Source organism: Vipera berus (assembly GCF_964194415.1).
Source record: "Vipera berus genome assembly, chromosome: 1".
In the NCBI taxonomy this organism is placed as follows: Eukaryota; Metazoa; Chordata; class Lepidosauria; order Squamata; family Viperidae; genus Vipera; species Vipera berus.
This window is the reverse complement of record NC_138202.1, coordinates 271,031,758-271,055,280: the sequence shown is the minus strand read 5'-3', so window position 1 is coordinate 271,055,280 and position 23,523 is coordinate 271,031,758. Positions and strand designations below refer to the sequence as shown.

Below are 23,523 nucleotides of genomic sequence, written 5' to 3'. Positions count from 1 at the left end.
TCATACATACACATGCCCACACACATATGGAGAGAAAAAAGTGAATCTGCATGGCTATCCTATGTTTCCTGCCATTCTTCTCCCCAATATAGTGCAAATGCAGTATAACTTGAATGAAAATAAAAGACAAGATCGTGACATATGAAAGCAAGCACACAAACTTTCACAAATACTTCCCAGTTTCTCTGTTGCGTAAGTGTAAATACTAAGTGCAACAGACTAGAGTAAGTTCTGCTAAATACTAATTTCTTCTACATACCGAGCCAGAATTTCACACAGAGGAAGCCAGATTATGAAAAGTTCAGGATAAAAACTGTGGCCAAATTTTCCAGTGTCATCAACAATCAACAGGCATACTAAAATGATGAGGTCTTCTGGAAATTTTGGCATGGTGTATGGTTGGCACATCAAAGGTTTGGTAGTCATCTTTGTTGTATTCACAGAGATCTATAAACATAATGCCCCATCTTCAATCTCTGTCTGAAGATGGAAGGATCTTTTGGAACTACAGGAAAAATGGTGCTGCAGGAAGCAGAGAATATTTTTTTGCTCATGTAAGCTTCCACTGGATCTCTATCCTTAAAAACGGTTTGGACTAATTCATGTAAATCATAGGGACCAGTGGCTATTAGATTTAATGTGTAGCTGCCTTTAAAGACCATCTGCTGGGAGACCAGTAGGCTTCCTTATGCAATAAATTACCCAATATGAGAACAGAATGCTGGACTAGAAGAGCCAAGAGTTTGATCAAGCAGGGTGTTCTTACCTTTAATCAACTGAATCCAATTGTTCAGTATACCACCTTTGGTATATATGTAACTGCTTATAAAATTTCTCTCTCTCTCTCTCTTTCTTTCTTTCTTTCTTTCTTTCTTTCTTTCTTTCTTTCTTTCTTTCTTTCTTTCTTTCTTTCTTTCTTTCTTTCTTTCTTTCTTTCTTTCTTTCTTTCTTTCTTTCTCTCTCTCTCTCTTTCTTTCTTTCTTTCTTCTTCCTTCCTTCCTTTCTTCCTCTCTCTCTCTCTCTCTCTCTCTCTCTCTCTCTCTCTCTCTCACACACACACACACACACACACACACAGAGAGACAAATATTTCACTCAGGAAGAAGGAAAAAACAAGGAATTTGAGAAACTTACTATATAAAACTGAGTATTTAGAGTTGTTTTTATTTCATATATCATATACTAGGCATTTCAAAACTCTCAAAAAGTCCAACAAATAAAACTAATTCTAATATTTTCAAATTATCACTTATTTCATTTTTTTTGCAGCATTGCACTTCAGAGGTAAAGATGATTAGAACTTTGATATAAAGAATTAAGCATGATATACAAAGTGTTCTAGTTAAACCCAACAGTGAATCAAAGATTCACACCAGCATACCAACTCTCTTAGCATTGGCAAGTTTTGTCTGGAGCAGGATATAGGTGCTAAGAATGTCTGCTTTGCACACTATAATTGCTGTTAATTTCATTCCTGGATAAAAAAGAAAAGAAAAGAATAAAGCTGAGAAATCACAGAGTGCTATGGTTTTTCAGCTTATTTGCTAATAAGAACAGTAGTGCCGTTTTCATGATTCTTCTTTGTATTTCTTAGAAAAGGTAGGGACAATTCCTATGTCCACATAAAAGTTGGCCCACAAGAAAAGCTGGACATGAAATGTTTGAAGTTTATGGTTTCTGCAGATCATTGTTAGAGTATGGGAAAGTAACTTGCATATGAAGCCAATGGGAAAACATAATCTACATATCTGCATTAGTGTGTATGAATTCAAAAGAAACAACAGATAAAATGATACATTGTGTTGAAGCACTCCATAACACCCCTGTGCAGATGACCCTAGGATAATAAGTGGCTGAGAGTTGTTTTGGGTATGACTGTCTGAGAAAGGAAGGAAGGAAGGAAGGAAGGAAGGAAGGAAGGAAGGAAGGAAGGAAGGAAGGAAGGAAGGAAGGAAGGAAGGAAGGAAGGACCTTGATAGTTGAATTTATTGTTGATAACCCATTACCTGTAAAATTGCACTAATTTTAATTTTGGATTAACTACAATTGTCAAAATACAGCACACATACAGAAATTATTAGCATGTACAAAATACACAAAGTTTACCCTGGCTTAAGTATTTTAGTTGGACTAAATTATTTTCTCCTAATCTTTATAATGTATGGGTGGTGCTTCTTCTTAATGTTGATAGATAAAGATTCTCAATACTGCACTAAAATAGAATAGCATTTCCTATTCACGCTGCTACAAAATATAAAATGACACAATATTTTCCTTTGAAGTTATCTATTTATGGAGTGTGGAGCATTTCAGATCTTATGGAGAGTTCTTATAACCATTCCTACTATTCTGTTTTAAAATAACCAGAAGAACAGCAGAGATAAAGTCCTGAATGCTGCTGCTGGGAGAATAAACATTGAGGAATGATATAACTTACTATTTTGTTTATTTGTTTAATTGAAATAATGCCAGCTTCTGGAACTTTGCAGATCCAGTTAAGGCTGAACAAAATGGAATGGTGGCTAATTGGAAGACCCAACGAGTCAGTCTGTTTGGTTGCGAAGCAGGGCATTCACAGCAGGGCTGGAGTAGGCTGGAGTGGGCAGTGACTGTGGTGGAACAGATAGGTGAGTGAAGTTTCCAAAGCCAGTTGGACAGCTCCCAAGAGGTGCTGACCCTACCTTTTCTCTGCTCTTATTATATCTGCAGAGCATTGCCCAGTGGCCCTGTTTAAGGTTACTTGGATCCTCCTGAGTAAGGGGTGTGTGTGTGTGTGCCACAATGTACTTTCAGAAATTGTTGATTCACCTAGTGGATAAAATTGTTTTGAACCATTTCAGTTGGAGACCAGGTATGGTCCTTTGGAGATCCCTGGGAAGCAGACTTACCTAGTTATCTGGGACGACTTTGATCCTATTGGACCCAAGGACATGGATGAAGCCTTGGGACTGTTAGCATGGCCACCTGTAAAGTAGATCTATGTCCCTTCCGATTGGTCAAGGCCGCCAAGGAGGTAGCCTGTGGGTGGATTCAAATGATGGTTAATTTGTCCTTGAGGGAGGGGGTGTTCTTGGCAGATAAGTCATGGCTAAAAGGGCCTTTGCTCATCTTTTTTTTAAAAGTATTTTATTAATTTTCTATTATTACAATTCATTAGTGCTTAATGAACAATGTATTGTCTGGGTTAATTTTTTGCTTAGTAATAGAAGTGAAGTTCTTACTCTCTATCTCGTTTTTCCAGCCATTGATAAAATAAGTTCCATGTCTGAAAATATTCTGTGTCTTCTTTGATTCTCCATGTAAGTCTATCACTTCAGCACAGTCCAGTATTTTCTTGATTATCTCTTCCTCCTTTGCTCATCTTCATATTGTGCATCAGAAAGGAACAAATGTCTTCCGCATCAGTATGGGATATTTATACAAGGTATTCCCAAACAAAAACAGTTAGATCCCTAATATTGGCCTGCCTCTAGCAGAAGAAATGCCGTAATTGGCATTTCAGACAAGTAGATGAGAATATACTGTATGTATGCATAAATGTATTTATGCAATGTGCGAGAAACAGATGGGAAGAGGATCAAACTGTACATGTACGCTATGTAACTTGCTCCAGCTGTTTTCAGTGTTGCTGCACTGAAATTCAACATTCTGCCCTCTCTATTTCACAAAATAGTTCCCTATTAATATTATATTGGTGTGGGACGTGGTGGCTCAGTGGGTTAGGACGCTGAGCTTGTCGATCAGAAGGTCGGCAGTTTGGTGGGTCGAATCCCGAGTGCCATGTAACAGAGTGAGCGCCTGTTACTCGTCCCAGCTTCTGCCAACCTAGCAGTTCGAAAGCACGTAAAAATGCAAGTAGAAAAACAGGCACCACTACGGTGGGAAGGTAACAGTGTTCCGTGTGCCTTTGGCGTCTAGTCATGCCGGCCACATGACCACGGAGACATCCTCGGACAAGCGCTGGCTCTTCGGAAATGACTAGCACGCATGTGCGGGGGAACCTTTACCTTTACCTAATATTATATTACCCTGAATTTAGAGTTTATGAATTTCCTAACCAAACTTGGCAACAATCTAAAAATGTTGAGTTAATTCGCAAACATCCTATAGCAAAGCTGAAGAGTTCTTTTATATCAATACAAGTGAAGACTAGTTAGCTTAAAGATACATATTTTCTTCCTTCTTACCTTCCCCATAAGAACTGAATGTTCCAGAGGTGGATGCCATCATCAGCTACACCCCTTTTTACCTCTTTGCCAAGCCTCTAATCTTCCCATCTACATTGCTCAAAAGGCACCTAGGATTTCATTTATTAATTAATAGGCTACCCATCTCACTGTCCAAAGTAACTGTGGCTGGCTTACAATGTGATAAAATAGTTATGGTACACTTCTGGTTTGCTTTTAAATTTCCGAAGTTTGGATATCTGGTCTGCCTGGCCAATCAATGCTTCTCTAGCATTTTATTTTATATAATTCTTCTAGATAACTCTTATTTATATTTAGCATTTCTTTTTTAATAAGTATGATGCTGTTATATTTAAAAATATTAATTCAGCAATTATTATTTTTGCTATACTTTCATGAACATTGATGCATTATGAAAACTTCATTATGCTATTTGTTTATTCTTGAAAATAGTACTTTAAGTTATTATTTTTGGATTTATTGAAGTTTGAATGTATCCATGCCTTCTGAAGTTAAAAATGAAAGATATTAAATGATTTATAAAAATAAAGAGTATCAGGTAAAGTCATAATAAATCATAACAAGATGTCAAAAATATTAAACAATTAAATACCCTCCTACATTAACCACCAAATTCTAACTGGATCCATATGATTTTTGCAACCTTTACGAACACTAGCAAGTTGGGGCCATGCGTAGCTCATGTTTTGTACTTTTCCAGTGTGAGGGCAGATTACACTAAAAGTCTTCAAGTTACTATCTGAAAGTATAAGCAGCCAATGAGAAATTCTGGAGAACCAAATAGAGTAGTCTTGATTGATAGCAAACCCTTAAATCATTCCGATTTAGGTGGTTCAGTAGTCAGTTCTATGATGAATCTAGAAGCTGGACTGAAATAGATCCAGATAAGCAGTGCCATCACCCAACTGTCTAGAATTTTACACATCCGTTGTAGCACCTTATCCAGGAAGTTAAAAACACTGATGTCTTCTTTAAAAGGCTGGTCAGAGAACTGTATTCTTGCAGTATTGACCATTTCTGTACACATTGGTTTTCCACATTTGGCTGCTTTTAACAGGAGGGACAAAGATCTATTGGGAAGATGATAGGCCTCCAGTCTCCTTGCAATGCCAGTATCACATTCTTGTGCTATGCAAACTAAAAGTTAGCTATGTAGCCCTAGTAGATAGTACTGGTGAACACATTCATCTTTTACTGATATAACTATGAAGGCTATTGGAATAGACAGGACCAATCCCATCTGTATATAATTATTCTTAATGGACTTCTGAGGTTTTCAATGCTCTGTTCTCTGGGTCTCTTTGAAATGGGCCTGTAAATACTTGAAAGAAATGTGTTGATTACCATGAGCAGATGAAATGCTAGTAGATAAGAATTTTTACCTCAAATCACTGCAGCAGAGTAGTTTTATGTGACAGGATGTAAGTAACCTGCTAGTGACTTTCAGTGTTTACCATCAGCTTTTTACCATACAGTACCATGAAGAGAAGAAAGTTCTGTCATTTGAAGTGATGCTTTTGATATGACAGAATCAATGCCTCTGATCACATCTTATGGTCCCTGAAAGACCACCTGTAAAAAATCTTTCCAGATATGTCAGAGAGGAGTAGTACCTATCCTGGACACTATTTGAAAACACCCTGGCAGCAAACAGCCTAAATAGGGTCCTTCAGATCACCAATAGAATTGTACACCAATCCAGTAGATCTTTATGGCTCCATTTTCTATCTGGATCTAGCTTTCATTATTTTGAGCTGTCTCGCTTTTAGTTGTTCAGAAGTAGTTTAAAGCTGAAGAAATTTGGTGTGCTTTCCTACTATCCCTTCTCTTGATTATTTTGTACACCTACTACCTCCCCACTCAAATATGGATCGTATTTCTCTGATTTTACTATATATGAATGATATAATTTTTAACAAGTGAATCACCTCCCCCAAACTAATCAAATTGTGGAAACGATGTTGAATTAATCAAATGTGTTGAAGTGTATAATATGTGTATTTTTCATTGAGTTCCAATGAACAATTTGCAACATTTGATGTGTTGAGTATATAAGAAATATACTCAAATCTATCAACCAAAACTTAAGTATTGAAGTAAAATTCATTAAATAACTCTTGTGCTGAGTTTTTTTTTCTTCTTTTGCTTAATTGAAATGTCTCATTCTGGCAATGTTCTGTTTGATTTGTATCATTTTTAGATTATTTTAGTTCAGGCTCCCTGTCCAGTTTCAGGTTTCATCGGTTTTTACGGATTTTTTATAAAAAATTTACTCTGCCCAGAATTCATTACAGTTAAATGGCTATAATAAATTTAAATAAAATAAAATAAAAAATCAGCAAGGAAACATTGTGGTTATTTTAAGGACTGGTAAAATGAAGGAAATATAAGAACATCTGGATGTGAATCTACGTCATTATATGTTACTGCATTCATCATGGTGTTATTTTACTTTATTTGATTTATAATCCTTCTTAGTATTCAAGTGTGACAATCACACGCATACATAACTCAAATAAAAAAGAATGAACTGAGTGCAGCATAGAAGTTTTATAAAAACCCATTAAAACTGTTGATTGAAAAAGTGTATCTTAACTCATTTTATAATAGTGGAGAAAATGAAAACCACAATTATCTATGGGATAAAGCCTCCTCAACACACCTCAATAGCTCTCTGTAGAAATGGAAAGATCTTTTAAAGTGTTGATACCTAATGTAAAATTTTAATGAGGAAATTAATCTTTTAGACAGTTAAATATTAAACTATTAAATATAAAAAGCACATATAGTAATAATTTCATTAAGGACTAACAAAATATTTCCAAATAGAAGCCTTTAAATTTTTTTATATAAACAATTAGTGATCAATGTAATAACATAAGCATCCTCTTATTGCTAAGCTAATTAATGCTTCCAAAGTAATGTAAGTTCTTTTCAGCATTTTTTAAAAAACTGTATTTTAAACCTTTCTGGAGTCTTGTACATAATGTACTCAAGCTGTAAACAGTACAGTATAAACTACTACATGGAATGTTAAGTATGAAGCATTCAAACTTTACTTAGCATTGTATGATTTAGAAAATAACCGATAGCAAAATATTTGATATGCTAAAATACAGATGGTATGACCTCATGCTTTTCTTTCAGCATTTCCAATCACAAAACAATTTGCTCTTCACTATTAGTGCAGTGAAAAAAATTATGAACTGTCCTACAGATTGCAAATTCCTAGGTTTGAGAAAGCTTCTGCAATTCTTCTGTATTACCAGGCCAAATTGTGGCAGTACAATTAAGCTCTAATTTCGACTGGTGTTTTTAAATGTAATAATAAAACACTACAGAAATTACAAAGTTTGGCGGGGTGTGCAAAAATTGAATGTAGCTACGAATTATACAAATACCATAAACACTAGGAGGAATTCTTCATTTCAAACACATACACACGCACACAATCTTTTTTTTTGGCCATTCCTGAAATAAAATAAGTTTTAAAACATGGATCAGTAATTCACATCCATGTCTACCAACCACACTGTATTGATATCTATTCTGATTTCATAATAGCATAAAATGTTGAAATGTAGCGCCTGATGGTTTTCAACATTGCAAAATCCACTCACTGATTGAATCAAATTGATGGGCCAACCCCAGGGCACTCTGTATAGTTTTTCTTTTTTTAAGTCCAGGTAGGAGGGTGTTGCATTTGAATATGAGGGAAATTTATGTAGAAATCATATAAGCTTTTTGATAGAAGATGGGGAAGACTTTTAGCTAGAAATCAAAGAGAATTTGCTCTTTAATGGACATGCACTAGAATGAAACTTGACATCAGAAATAGTGTGAAAAGTTGGAAGGAATACCAATAGGAAAGAACAACTAGATGCCCTGTAAAATTATGCTCTCAAAGCAAGGTTTTATGCCAAATAGCAACACAGGATAGGAGACTGCAGCGCTGTTGAGTTCAGATATAAACTGTGATTTCTGGTGGTTTTCTCGGGTCAGCACATTACAGTCATATGAGTCTTAGGAAGATCTGTTTTGATTCCATTACATCCGATTTTTCCATAATGCGTTTCATCAGTTTTCTTCCCGCTTTGGGAACAGGCAAGCACAGCCGACGTCAAACATTTTGACTTTCCATTTGGCGCACAAGGTCCCAAGTCGAACCGGGGAAGAACCGCAACAACTCACCCTATTTAATAAGGCTGCGGTTAGACTGACAGCCGTTAACCGTCTCCCGGCTTGTCACAAGAGTTTACCACGTCTTGCTTCCTTCCCTTCCTGCGAAAGACGAAATAAACTCAACCTATTTTACGATTCTGACTGTAAATTCTGCATTCCCCAGTACGTATATCAAACAATACGGATTAGCGAGAGATGAACAAAAGTGAAAATAGTTAATTATAAATTGTAAAACCTGCAGCAGAATTCCTAAGCGAACCGTTTTCCCGCCGGGAAATGGGCAGGGCATTTAAGCTGTTCGAAGAATGTGAGACATTATATAGGGTCATATGCAAAACCAGCGACGCTCTGCAAGCTGCGGATCAACTTTCCAACTGAATAGAAACGATTCACAGAGCAGGCGGTTGCTCTAAAGGTTGGAAGCAGCTGCGAAAGACAAGCTTTTCAAATGCTGCAGGAATGCAATCGGCGTGGTGTTTTTGTTTTGTTGTTGTTCTTAAATTTGGTTCTTCTCCCGGCAAATGACCTTGGCCGGCTCAGAGAGGTGCAGAATCGGGAAAAAAAGAGAAACAAAAGGGAAATAGGAGGAGGAGGAGGAGGAGGAGGGAAAACGGGCGGCAGAACAGAAGATCCCACCCACATCCTTAAAGGAAATTCTCTAGCTGGAAAGACGCACAACTTTCGCATGACAAGTCGCAACCGGCTCTCCGGGGAGTTCCCTTTGCAGGGGGAGGGAAGAGGAAGCGAGATCTCCCCTGCCCGACGGAGGGACTCGTAGCTCCCAGCGTTCGGGGAAGCCCCGCCTCCTTCCTTCCTTCCCCTTCCCTCCCTTCCCCGCTTTGCACCGAGCACCTCTCCTACACGCTCCGTCTGTCAAACAGAGACACACGTTCGAGCCAAGGCTCTCGGGAACTGGATCTTCTGGTTCAGCCTACTTCCCTCCCTTCTCCGGGACGCAATGGGGGATCCGATGACATCACTGGCTGAGCTCTCCCCTTGCTCTCTCCCCTCGTAACTTCTGTTCTGGGAAGTGGTGCCCGGAATAACCCAGTCCGTCTGCAGATCAGAGAGGCTCCTATCGTCCAGAAAGGAGGAAAAAATACAAACACTCGCACACGCAACCGACAACCGCGGCCTCTCGGCCCCCGTCCTTTAAGGCTGATATATTTATAGACGTACCTACACCTACCCACACATCCGAATATATGTGTGTGCGGGTGTGTATATGTATTTGTGTATTGTGCGAGAAAGACAGCGCGCGTGGGTATTTTTATTTTATTTAATCCGAGGAGAATAAAAGGAGAAAACGATGGCCGATTTGAACAGAAACGTATGAATCAGATACCCGTTGGCTTGTGTGGAATTACCTGTCGCTATATAAAGCAGAGCTGCAAGGCACCTCACTCCAGACTCAGACTTAGTAAGGGCGCAACAAGAAATGACGCGCGGTGCAGAAGGCTTTCCTTCTCGTTGACTCCCAGGTGAGCTTTTGCTGCAAAAGATGCCTGCCTCCCTCCCTCCCTCACCTCGTTTATTTCCAATACTGAACCCTTCTCTTCGGGGGAGGGAAAAAAACAACTGACAGTTCTTTGGCGTGGCCCCGATCCTTGCTACTGGAGCTGCGTTGGCCATAAAATAGGGAAGCGGAGAAGGGATTGGACTGTTTCATTAGCTGCCTTTCGGAGTTGGGGGGAGGGGGGGAAATAGAAAAGCAAGGGCTCGTAGTTGTAACGATGCACTGCCCTGTGGTGTCTTTTGAGCAATAGTTGGAAATATTATTGGATTGCCAAGTGAGGTGAACAGGGAGTGGTCGGTGACAGCGTCCGGCTCCTGGCTATTCAGTTCCCGCAGGCGAGATAGGGAAGGTATCTGGGTTGGGGGTGGGTGGGGGGGGAAGAGACAAGACGTATGTGTAACCTACTCGTCCCTCGCTTCGCTTGTCTTATGGGTACGGGGCTTGTCACAAGCCTCCCGTCACAGAGGACGTTTCTCTACCGCCTGCGATGCGGCGCATATTGACTAATGGAAACCGATCTTGCAAGAGACCCTTGCGAGCGTCGTCACATGCTGTGGAAGAGGACGCCACCCCAGGTCCCAGTGTGGCGCTTCTTGATTTACACGTTAGAAGTTCAGATCTGGCAACCTGACTGAAGAGCTGCCTCCCTTTTCCCCGCCGGTAGACAAGCCGCTTCCCCCTTTCTGTTTCGCGTGTGAATGTAGGTGCGTTTGTGGATGCGCGGGCGCGCGCCCCGATGCGCGCGAACGAGGTCCTTTGCTCGTGGCCTACTGTTAGGGAATGTGGGGAATACCCAGCATGTAAGCGTATGCAGATTAAGGAGCAAGCGGGCTTGCGTAATCTCCTCCCGTGGGGAAGAAGTATGTGCATGGTTACTAATGAGCAGATGAGGAGGCGGAGGGAAGAGGACGCGGAGCTGCTCGAGAGGAGGGGACGCGACGCGGCGGTTGCTGCCGCTGGGGTCCGGGCTGAGGCATGGCTCTGCACAGTTCCAGGTAGCTTTAAGTGGCGAGGTGAAGAGGGCAAGCGCAAGGCCCGGGCCGTTCTGGGGTGGGTGGGGGGGCGGAGGCTGCTGCGAAGGGCGGCGGGGCTTGGCTTGTCGGAGAACCGTTTCAAGCCACTGGCTTCCAGGGGTCAGGGTGACTTGGCAACCCCCGGAGCTGGTTTCGTTAACTTCTTGCGGCTGTGGGGCAGAGGTGGCATGTGGGAGCCCCGGGTGGAGGGCCGAGGGGAAAAAAAAAGCGCGTGGCGGCGGCGGCGGCAGCAGCTGTGCGCGCGGGGGAGGAGGGGAAATGAATATGCAGTGAGAACGGAGGGAGGGAGGGCGGACAAGCCGAGGAGAAGGATATCACTGTGTTGCGCCTTTATGTCTGTTCCCTGAAGTGGGTGGAACGTTGTTGGCCCGTTCCGGGAATGTTCCATGACGTGTAAAAGCCACAGGAAGGGGGTTAACAAGGGGCTCTGCCTGCTGCTGCCGTTGCTGCTAGGGCTGCGCAGGCAGATGTGATCTCCTTCTAACTCCCCTCTTCTGCATGCTGGCTTCCTTAGGGGGGGTTTGCCACGAAATCTGGCTCTCGCCCCCGCCCCCTTCCCCGTTGGTAGTCTCTTGCGAAGAAATGTTTTCCTTATATAATAGGTACGCCTATGGATGTTTAGATACGGTTATGTAACCTTACAGACACTCATCCATGCTCGCTCCGTGTAATCTTCGGCCCTTAAATATCTGTGCGGAAGTGTGGAGGGGAGGTTGAGAAAGAGTCCTTAAAGTCTGGCCTGATGCTGTCCTTGGGGAAACTGAAGGAGGAGGGAAGGGATAAAACGAATAAAAGCCTGTTCTTGCTCTTTCTCCGTAGGGTTTATTGCAGGGGTCTTCAAACTTGGCCCTTTTATGACTTGTGGACTTCAACTCCCAGAATTCCTCAGCCAGCTTTGCTGGCTGAGGAATTCTGGGAGTTGAAGTCCACAAGTCATAAAAGGGCCAAGTTTGAAGACCCCTGGTTTATTGCCTCTGTACTTTAATGATGGGAAATTAACATTTAAAAGGGGGAAGCCCTTGGTTTAAAACTGATCCCCCAATACCACCTTTATTCCAGAGATCTTAATGAAATATTTAAATATTTTCATAAAACTATTTCTCAGATACACAGCATTGCTTTTCCTTGCTTGGAAAACAGTTAAATGATACAGTGTGAAGTGGGGGAAAAAAGATGTTATCTCTTCTCTTTTATGTAGCTCTAAGGAAAATGCTGTACATCAAATTGTTTAGGACTAAGAGCAGTGTCCTAGTGTCGGACTTCATTTATTTGTTGTAAGGGAGAAGATCTTGATCGTTCCTTTTAAAAACATTGTGCATCTATATCACAGGGATGCCTTTGTTCTTTTAAATGGTGCATGTTCTCTTTAATAAAATGTGAGACCAATCGATAATAAGTCTATAATGTATATGTAATGTCTGTAAAGTCAAAATGTTTTACAAATAAAACTGTTTAGCACTTTGCAAAATATTCTCTTTTTTTTGCTATTTAATTAATCAGTTGACATTTTTTCCTGAACTTTCTAAAGGGCTTTTACGATTAGATTATTTAATAGTAAATATTGCCTGTTGCTATTAGGGTTAGAAAAATGTTGTGCTTAGTAAGCAACCCATTCACAAGTTTCTAAAACAATCAGTTTATAGCATTGTATTCATTTCAATGGAATGGCAAGAAAATACTTTTACAACCTTAGTCTTATTATGATGGAGAAATACGAGGGAGTTTACAAATGGAAAATGTGAATGAGACCCATGTTTTATTTTTGTTTTATTAAAAGTAATACGTCTGCAATACGTCTCAAGCTTTGATTTTTTTTCTACTTATGCTATTGAAACAATGCTATTCTGTATAATAGAATAAATACTATAAAACACTATGGAGCTTGCTTCTGAGCATGTATAGGATTGCTCCATCTAGCTCTTTGTCAAAAAACTACCATTCAATCTTCCATACTCTTAAAACTGATGCCAGTTTGCACCATTTCTACATAGATTAAAAATGCTCTTAAAAAGTCTCTGTGATAAAGTGAAAATAATCAGTTGTCATATACTGTACTCAAATGTTGGTCGTGCACCTGCATGTTATCAGTTTTTCATATTAAGGAGTAGGACTGGAAGTATTATTTCTAATAAATGATAGTATGTATGGAATGTTTCCTAGGATCTGATCTTTGTCATAACCTCCACATTTACTTTTTACTTTTAGTATTTCCATGCTGTGTGAAATTTGAAAAATAAAAGATTTATATAGGTTTTTATGCTAATAGTTTGCAGATTAAAAAGTTAACCAATTGAAATACAATATATTTATTATTTGTGTTTTAGTTTAATATTATAAAATTTCAGTTGGGGTAGTTTTACCTCTGAAACAAGGACACAAGATAGATCCAACAAAGATTACACATAGTAATGGCAAATCTTTTAAAATAGTGGAAAAGAAATGTATGAATTGTATAAAGTGTGGCTTTGTTACTGAAGAGGGTTTGAATTTTCTCTTATGGTGAAGTCTTAATTAACATACAATTGGGAATCAATTTTAATAAGTGATTCTAACTTCTCAAGAATTCCAACTTTGTAAATGGCTTTGTTATCTATTGCCATTAGATTGGAATAAACAGCTAGGATTCTGTAAACCTTTGCCACCATCTAGTGGCTATCCACATTTTTGCAGCCCATATTTTGATTGTAAGCTGCCCAGAGTTACCTTGAAGTAAGATGGGTGACCTATAAATTTTATAAATAGATACGTTGTTGTTCACCCTTATATACCTTATCCCTTTTAGTAAGGATTGATTTTGAATATTGGGATGCAATATTGAGGGCAAATTGTTTCATGATGGTGAAACCTACAAGTATTGTCCAAAAGTTTTGAATATGTCTCCCAGTACTCTTCAGATGTGATCACAGAGAGAGAGAAATTATTAAATATATGATCAGTGAAATCTTGCTAACATTTCAAGTTTGTCTTGAACTTGCCCACTTGTTGGTTTTTGACAGGTCAGCCTGAAAAAGTAATGAGTTATATTATCAGGGGTGTAGATGGAACTGATAGATTTTACAAAGCTCATTCCTCCTTTAGGATTATAATAAATGAGCCTACTTGTAGGAAAATGATCCTTTATTTGAACAGTAGTGGAGTCTTCATCCAATTTGAATAACAGTTGAACTTCATAATGACACACCTCTATATATTTAACTATGGGGTTTGAATTTGTGCAGCACGCTAGGCTAAAATGTAGATTGTGTGTTTGTGGTATTCTATGTATGTACAAATACAGCTCCTGTATTGTAAGAGCTATCTCATGAGCTTCAGAAATTGAATCTCTGTTTTCTCAAGCAGCATCACATTGAGTAATTTGAGTTGATAGGCGATGATTCTGGTGGGTGGCAGGTTTTGATGGAAAACTTGATAAAAGAGCAGGAAAGGAAGTTTAAAAAGTCAAAACCTGGCTGCCAATTTGAGTTTTTTTGATGCCTCTTGCCCTCCCACCCAACTTCATTGATGGAAACAAACTGCCATTTAATTTAAGAAAGCTCTTATGTTGTCTGAGGACCAAGAAAAATCAAATGTGCCACTGGTAATATATGGCTACTAACACAGAATGTGAGAGATACAAGAGGTTGAAAGACATGAATTAAAAAATATATTTAAAAAAGTGGGAGGGAATGTCAAAAGAGAAATGAAACAGTATTATACCACACTAGAATGGGGTATAAACATTAAGAAGGCAAAGAGTAACAAACTGATGAATTGAAAACCTTTTGATTTTCTGAAAAGCTGCTCTCATTTAATCAGTTAAATACACCATATTTAGTATGTAGATATACTATACTACGTATATAGATGCAGCATAAAATATTAAAGTAGTTTTTCCCTTTAAGATTGTTTTATGTATCACAAGCGTGTCAGACAGAACCAAACTTCTAAACATAAACAATGTGCTCAGATTCCTTTAACTGGGGGCATCTAAGGGTTAAGAGCAAGATGAGTCCAGTGATAAAGGAAATTTAGTGAAGAAAGATCAGTCCTTAGAAGAAGATTGGATATATGTAGGTACTAAATTGATATAAGATAGCTAAGGGAGTGAAGAGTCAGTCCAAATAGGATAAAGGTATATATTTTCATTACTGTTTATAATCTCTTCCCTTTATCACTATGTCCCAATTTGACTTTAATTCTGGATAGTATTTTCTGTATCTGATGAAGTGGATTACGGTACATAGAATTATGCCATAATATATTTGTTAGTTTGCAAATGATTGCAAGAGACTTTATTTTAGTTGCAATATGTTCATGGAACTACCCTTCAAATATTTATTTGATGTAATCAGCCATTGGCTGGAAGTCTAACAAAAAGTTTGGCTCAAGTGATCCTGGCTTTCCCATTTCCATAATAGGTGTAGATGACCAAATGTAACATTTTTTGAAGGAATGCTTTCTTAATACTTAATTCAAGCTGTATGGCAACAATACAAAAAACAGCCCTAAAGGATTTTTAGATTACTACATTTTTACATGTGTGAGATCTGTTTATAGAGTTCTTGTTACTATGAAGACAAAACAAAGCCAAAAAAATGCATTCATGTGCTTCTTACTGAGCAAAGAATCATGAATCTGCTTGGATCATATTGTACTGATAATCGTGCTGACTTTCTACTAGTAAGTGAATATGGTTTACTTTATGTCAGTTAATTTTAAAAATATCTTAATTGATATAACTCAGTAATGTAGTCATCTCTAAGTCCAAGTAAGTCCTGGTTTTGCAATCTTAAGAGATACCTTTGGTATAATGGAAAGATTCTTATCATATGGTGGAGTTGCTTTGATGGAGATGTTTTATTTTATAACGAACACAGAATGTAACTTGTAAACCAGCGGGAGAGAATAGCATTTTGTTTCTTTTCCTCCAGACCAAATTTCCTTATTCACTAAACAACTATAGAAATTGTAGAAAAACTACAAAATGAAATTGTATTTTTTGGCAGAGTGAAGGTATATAGGCATTATTGGAACCATGGAATTTACAGGCCGTCCTGATCCTTTGCTGGAAGGAAAGGTGCTTTTTCTGGGATGTGGGTGCTGAGATGGCTTATGAAATGCTGGGAATACCCATGTACTTGTCATTGTATAAACCCAGCAGCAAAAGCTATTTTAAATAACCGGTGGGCAGCGAAAGAGGCTATTGCAGATAGAACAATATCCTGTTCTAGCCCAGATATATTAACCACTTAATATCTGATTATTGCCAGGCATTATAGGTATTTCTTTTTGCTCTAATGACCTACAATTCTCTCTTGGCTTTCTCCAAACACTTTTTAGTGCACATTCAGCAAGGAAAGATGATAAAATGAGGACAGTTTGGTAGAAATTGATCCTGATGACTGTTGACATTTTGTGTGTACTTTGTGTCTCTGTGTGTATGATTTTACATTATACAAATGCAAATACAAAAACATAATAAAAGCCTAAAAGAAAACAATAGGAGCACAGGTCTATCATTTGTGGTATCTGACAATGGAAAAACCCAAGTTGGTCTCCATTTCTATCATACATATTGTTGGATTCCCACAGCACTTCAGTCATAAAGTGGTTTGTTCCGTTTTGATTCAGCTTGTGAGAAACTGAAAAATTTGCTTTGTGATAATCTAAAGCTTGGGACCATGTTCCAACTTTACAAACTATCATTGATTTCCTTGGGGGACAAACAGTTATCTTGCATGCTAGTAAAGGGTTTTATCTTCCCTTCCACACGTGACATCCAGTTCTCTCGTTTCCGTGGTCATGTGGCCGGCATGACTAGACACCAAAGGCGCACGGAACGCTGTTACCTTCCCACCGTAGTGGTCCCTATTTTTCTACTTCCATTTTTACGTGCTTTCGAACTGCTAGGTTGGCAGAAGCTGGGATGAGTAACAGGCGCTCACTCTGTTACGCGGCACTTGGGATTCGACCCGCCAAACTGCCGACCTTCTGATCGACAAGCTCAGCGTCCTAACCCACTGAGCCACCATGTCCCTTTTTTATTATATTTCTTATCTTCTAATAAGTAGTTGTGTCTACTTATATGGAGAAGGTGATGATAGAAACCCTTAATTAGACCGTTGTTCCTCTAAGCAAATGCAAACTGTTGTAAGAAAGGTATGTAGGCTGTATAGTTCAAAGATTTTGGATTATATTTCTTAGTAGCATAAAGCCTTTATTTAGTTGTAAACAAATATGATTTATTTGTTATAGCAACCAATTAATTTGCCTACTTGTTCAGAAAATAAGTTTGTTGTAGTCCAGTTTGGTCTAGTGGGAGAGCCAACTTTAAAGATTAAGGCATCAGGCTGTAGAGACCAAGAAAGTTCTAGTCCCACCTTAGGTATGAATTTGTGTGACTTTGAGCCAGACACACACTGTCATCCCAATCCACCTCATGGGGTTGTTATTGTGGGGAAAATAGGAGCATGAAGGAGTATGTGGTATATTTGCTGCCTAATTGAGTTATTTATAACCAGGGCTTTTTTTCTCATAGAACGCTCAGAACGGAGTTCCGGCACCTTTTTTGGATGGAACCTTGTAGGGTAGGCAAGGCGGGTTGTATGACATGTGTGAGTTCCGGCACCTTTTTCTTTTACAAAAAAGCACTGTTTATAACAATAATAAAAGCAGGATAAACAAACATAAAAATATTAATTTTAAGTTAGCTCTGTTTTCTTTGTTGTATAAGCAATACATTGGTAAGATCAAGCTTATGATATAGAACTACTGTTAATACGTAACAAATTATTTTGGGATTAAACCTTTAAAATTCAGTAGTATTTTAGTTGAGATACGTTGAAAACTGTTTGGATTTGACATATTAGTAGCAAACACACTAGAAAATCTACCTGATTCTTATTTTTTATTAACTGAAAATTCTGAATTTTGTTTCCATGGTGGTTGTTTTTTTGGGAGGGGAGGGCGTAATGCAAATATTTATTGAACTTTCGTAGTGGTTGGACTAATTACATTTTTTGGAAGCCACTATCACATTTGTACTCATTTACTGTATATTCTTCTGCACTATATGTGCAGAAGCATAAGCATCTTAATTGCCGAGTGTGCAGCCCGTCACTTCAACTGTATCAGCAGCTACTTGGAGCCCATGTGGGATTATTAATAAGTGCTTTGTGAATTCCTACTGTGCTAAGGCAATCTATTGTATTGAGCTGGTAGCAGTGAAGCCTCTCTGACTGTGATTGGCAGAACATTGTTCATGAATTAAGAAAATGAAAGGAGTAGATCCCTTCTTCACAAGAGAAGGAAACCATGATTGGTTTGGCTACATTAAAATATTTTACCAGGTAGGCTGAGGACCAGGAAAGTCATAAGATGTAGTGTTTGAAGGCTAGTGATCTGAGCTAAAGAAGGGATACTCAATGTTTTGGGAGCTAAGGCCACAGGCTGCACTCCAAAAAGGAGACTGACCACCATAAAAAAGTAAAGGAATGCAGGATGAAAATTAAATTAAATTAAATTTAGATTTAAGCTTAATTATATTAAATGCAATTAATATGATTACTCCCTATGACTTTATTTTTTCCTTACTGTCCTATTAAAAATAGAATTTGGTGGCAATTTTGAGCTGAGGGGGCAAATCTGTAGGACAGGTACAATCCTAAGGCCCAAACAGAGTTGTAGGATAATATAAAAGTATATAGATACTAAGACTTGAAGAGGAAAGAAAAGGGGTTGGTGAGAAAGAACTAATTAGATTGCTGGATTTGCAGACATTTCATGGTATTTACAGCTGAGAAAAAGGAGGCAACTTTTTAATAAATTGTACTATAGATAGATATATACAAAGATAGACAGATGACCAGCAATAATAATAATAATAATAATAATAATAATAATAATAATAATAATAATAATAATAATAATAATAATAATAATAATAATAATAATAATAATAATAAAAATAGAGTTGGGAAGGGACCTTGGAGATCTTCTAGTCCAACCCCCTGCTCAGGCAGGAAACCCTATACCATTTCAGCAAATGGTTGTCCAGTCTCTTCTTAAAAACTTCCAGTATTGGAGCATTCAAAACTTCTGGAGGCAGTTTGTTTCATTAATTAATGACTGTCAGGAAATTTCTCCTTAGTTCTAGGTTGCTTCTCTCTTTGATTACTTTCCATCCATTGCTTCTTGTCCTGCCTTCAGGTGCTTTGGAGAATAGCTTGACTCCCTCTTCTTTGTGGCAGCCCCTGAGATATTGGAACACTGCTATCATGTCCCCCCTCGTCCTTCTCTTCATTAAACTAGACATACCCAATTCCAGCAACCGTTCTTTATATGTTTTAGCCTCCAGTCCTCTAATCATCTTTGTTGCTCTTCTTTGTGCTCTTTCTAAGGTCTCAACATCTTTTTTACATTGTGGTGACCAAAACTGGATGCAGTATTCCAAGTGTGGCCTTGCCAAGGCGTTGTAAAGTGGTATTAACACTTATATTTATTAAACTTATATACCGCCCTTCTCCCGTAGGACCCAGGGCGGTTCACAAGGCAATTAAAACATTACAATACAAAAATTAATAGCAATTAAAATAGATTAAATTTTCGATTAAAATCTAAAACCCGTATATCTCTGATTAAAAACCCAATTACAATAAGTTAAAAAATTAAAAAAATTAAAAAATCCTCAGTCCTGGCCGGAAAGCTCAAAGAGCCAGGTCTTCAGGTCCCGGCGGAACGAACGAAAATCAGGGGCAGTCCTAAGCTCTACGGGTAACTGGTTCCAACAGCAGGCGCGCCCACAGAGAAGGCCCTCCCCCTGGGTGTTGCCCGCCGGCAATCCTTTGCCGGCGGCACCCTGAGAAGGCCCTCCCTGTGGGAGCGCACAGGACGAAGGGAACTTGATGCCGGCAGCAGGTGTTCCCTCAGATATCCCGGACCCAAGCCATTTAGGGCTTTATAGGTCATCACCAGCACCTTGAATCTCACCCGGAGGGTAACCGGAAGCCAATGCAGCTCACGGAGCAGAGGTGTTATATGTGAGTATCGGGAGGCCCCCATCACAACTCGCGCGGCTGCATTCTGCACCAGTTGAAGCCTCTGAGTGGTCCTCAAGGGCAGCCCCATGTAGAGGGCATTGCAGTAGTCTAACCGGGAGGTCACGAGCGCATGAGTGACTGTGCGTAAGGCATCTCGGTCCAGATACGGACGCAACTGGCGCACCAGGCGAACCTGGGCAAAAGCCCCCCTGGTCACGGCTCCTATATGATCTTCAAGGCTGAGCCGCGAATCCAGGAGGACACCCAAGTTGCGAGCCCTATCAACGGGGGGGGGGTAACACCTCACCCCCCATCATTAAAGATGGAATAGAATGGTTCACTCGAGATGCCTGTACTTCACATGATCTTGATTCTATCCCTCTGTTAATGCAGCCTAGCACTGTGTTGGCTTTTCTGGCAGCTGCAGCACACTGCTGGCTCATATTGAAGTGATTGTCCAATAGGACTCCGAGATCCCCCTCACAGTTACTTCTATTGAGCAAGGTAGCATCTATACTGTACCTGTGCATTTGGTTTTTCTTGCCTAAATGTAGAACCTTACTTTTTTTTCACCATTGAATTTCATTTTGTTAGATAGCGTCCAATGTTCAAGTTTGTCAAGATCCTCCTGTATCTTAAGCCTATCTTCTGGAGTATTAGCTATTCCTGCCAGCTTGGTATCGTCTGCATTTATATGCCACTAATTTGGCAAGTCTAGGTGGACTACCATATGCAGTCTGAAAACAATTATAAAGTGATACATAATTCAAAGATGCAATCAATAACTAGAAAACAATTAGTGTCTAATTAACATCTTCCTCAATGAATGCCTTTGGAAGAGTCTTTATCGGTATTAGAAAAAACAACAGAGTGTGGGCTAGCCTACGGGTTTTAGGAGACATCATGTTTTAGAGATGGAGGAGAGCGGTATTCAAGGAGTTCATATTCAGGCTTCAAGCCTCCCACCCCTTGTGAGGTAGGCACCCAAAATATCTAGATTGTGTAGGATAGACAACATTCTAGCGGGTATGTGTGTGTACAATGCTAGTAGTAACAAAGGTCCAAGCCATTTAAGATTGAACATAGGATTATATGGATCTCTTAATAGACAAGCATCTTGCATGCACATGAAGAATCAAAGGGTAAACTAGCATCAAGACATTGTAAATTTTGAAAAACTACCTATTTGTGCAATCTGCAAAAATTAGTCTTTTCATCTTTTGCACTTCTGATACAAAAATACAAGTGAAGTCATCCTGTATATGTGGTCATTGTGTTATTCATTGGACAAGCACCCTTTGAAGTCCCCTGCTCCCAACTTGGATTTCTACCAACCTGTTTAGAAAGACCGCAGAGGCTTGCTGATACAGGACTGTGGTGACAAGAAAGCTTTATAATCTCTTCAGTGGGTTTACTTCCGGTTGCCCTCCGGGTGAGATTCAAGGTGCTGGTGATGACCTATAAAGCCCTAAATGGCTTGGGTCCGGGATATCTGAGGGAACACCTGCTGCCAGCATCAAGTTCCCTTCGTCCAGTGCGCTCACACAGGGAGGGTCTTCTCAGGGTGCCGCCGGTAAAAGACTGCCGGCGGATAACACCCAGGGGGAGGGCCTTCTCTGTGGGTGCGCCTGCCCTCTGGAACCAGCTGCCCGTGGAGCTTAGGACTGCCCCCGACCTTCGTTCATTTCGCCGGGACCTGAAGACCTGGCTCTTTGAGCTCTCCGGCCCAGGCTGAGAATTTTTAACTGGGGTTTTTATTTTTTAGGGATGATTTAATCTTTTTTTTTAAATTGTTTTTAACTTTTGTACTGGTTTGGTTTTAAATACCTTGTAAACCACCCTGAGTCCTTCGGGAAAGGGCGGTATATAAATCTAATAAAATAAATAAATAAATACTTTTAATGTCATAAATTCATCATATCTTAAGATTTGTCTGTGTAACATCGCGCTGGGTGCACAAGGCTTGCTGGTAGGCTTCCATGATATTCAGAAGATGCTTTTTAGGTCTCTATGTGTAACAGCTATACACTAAAAGGAATATAGAGCTATTAATCTGTGCTGGAGAATTAGGTGTGCAGCTATCTCTCTTGCTTTCTTCAGAATTGTCTTCAACTGTTGTGCCGTGCTGGGGAATAGTAAATCTAACTAGTGATATCCAATAAGAAGGTATAATAATGTCAAAATGACACTGTGCATTATGACACATGTGTTATGACATCATAGTTCAAATGATATGACTGTGTAATGATATCTTGACATTTAACATACAATAAATACTTAAATTCTGTTGCATGTAGGCTAGCAGAAAGGTACACATTCTTTTTCTCTCTCTTTCAACCTCTCCCCATTATGGAAGCCCATGTATCCTACTATCCATCTTTTTTATTTCTAAATAATTAAGCATACTTGGCATACCAGGCATTATTATGTTAAATTGATCTTTTTGCTTACTTCAGAGTAATCATGCCAGGAGAAGATTATGCAATAAGAACTGGTTTGCTAAAGTGGAGCAGATTGAGGTGTGTGTATAGAACTGGCAAGTGAAAAGGAGATCTGGAAAAAGAGAAAATAAAAATGGAGTGGAAAGAGCTGGATTTATTCTTCCAATAGCATATTATTGCTATAAATGTCCATACCCCTTTTCCAGGAAACTGAGCAAACATTTCTTCTCAGTACAAAACACAAGTGTTTGACATGAGAAATAGATAGGATGTAAATGGTTGTGGAATCCTCAGGTGAGCAGCTTCATTTTGAAGCTAAGATACAGTGTTCCATTGATGTCAATTGCCAACTTGTGATAGGGATTATGGATACACCTTTTGTCCATTTGTTCCTATCCCTATTATATGTTTTTTTCCAGAAACTGATACCTGCGTTTTCAGGTATATGAAGTTATATGCCAAATGCACGAATTCAGATTGGGCAAGACCCGGTTTAAAAACTGTGAGAGGGACCTTGGAGTCCTAGTGGACAGTCACTTGACTATGAGCCAGCAGTGTGCAGCAGCAACCAAAAAAGCTAATACAATCCTGGGTTGTATAAACAGAGGCATAGAATCAAGATCACACGAAGTACTGATAACGCTTTACAAAGCCCTAGTAAGACTACACCTGGAATACTGCAGCCAATTCTGGTCACCATTTCACAAAAAAGATGTTGAGAGTTTGGAAAAAATTCAGAAAAGAGCAACTAGGATGTTGAAAGCCATGGAGACTAAAACATATGAAGAACAACTGTGAGACTTGGGTTTGGCTAGTCTAAAGAAAAGAAGAAATAGGGGAGACATTATAGCAGTATTCCAGTATCTGAGGAGCTGCCACAAGGCAGAAGGGGTCAGGTTGTTCACCAGAGCACCAGAGGGAAGGACAATAAACAATGGTTGGAAACTGATCAAAGAGAGAAGCAACCTGGATTTAAGGAGAAACTTCCTGACAGTGAAAACAACCAGTGGAACAGCCTACCCCCAGAGATTGTGGGTACTCCATCACTGGAGATCTTTAAGAAGAGACTGGACAATCACCAGTCTGAGATGGCGTAGATTCTCCTGCTTGAGTGGAGGGCTGGAC

The 23,523-nt window shown here is 39.3% G+C and overlaps 1 protein-coding gene across 1 annotated transcript in view; it reads left to right on the top strand.

The window, feature by feature from the left end:
- The first annotated feature begins 10,760 nt into the window (after positions 1–10,760).
- The window catches only part of HIVEP2 (HIVEP zinc finger 2), a 154,098-nt gene continuing 141,335 nt past the window's right edge, over positions 10,761–23,523 (top strand). The window contains exon 1 of the mRNA XM_081332983.1: positions 10,761–10,901. The gene's annotated coding sequence lies outside the window, so the exon portion shown is untranslated. The remainder of the gene's footprint in view (positions 10,902–23,523) is intronic.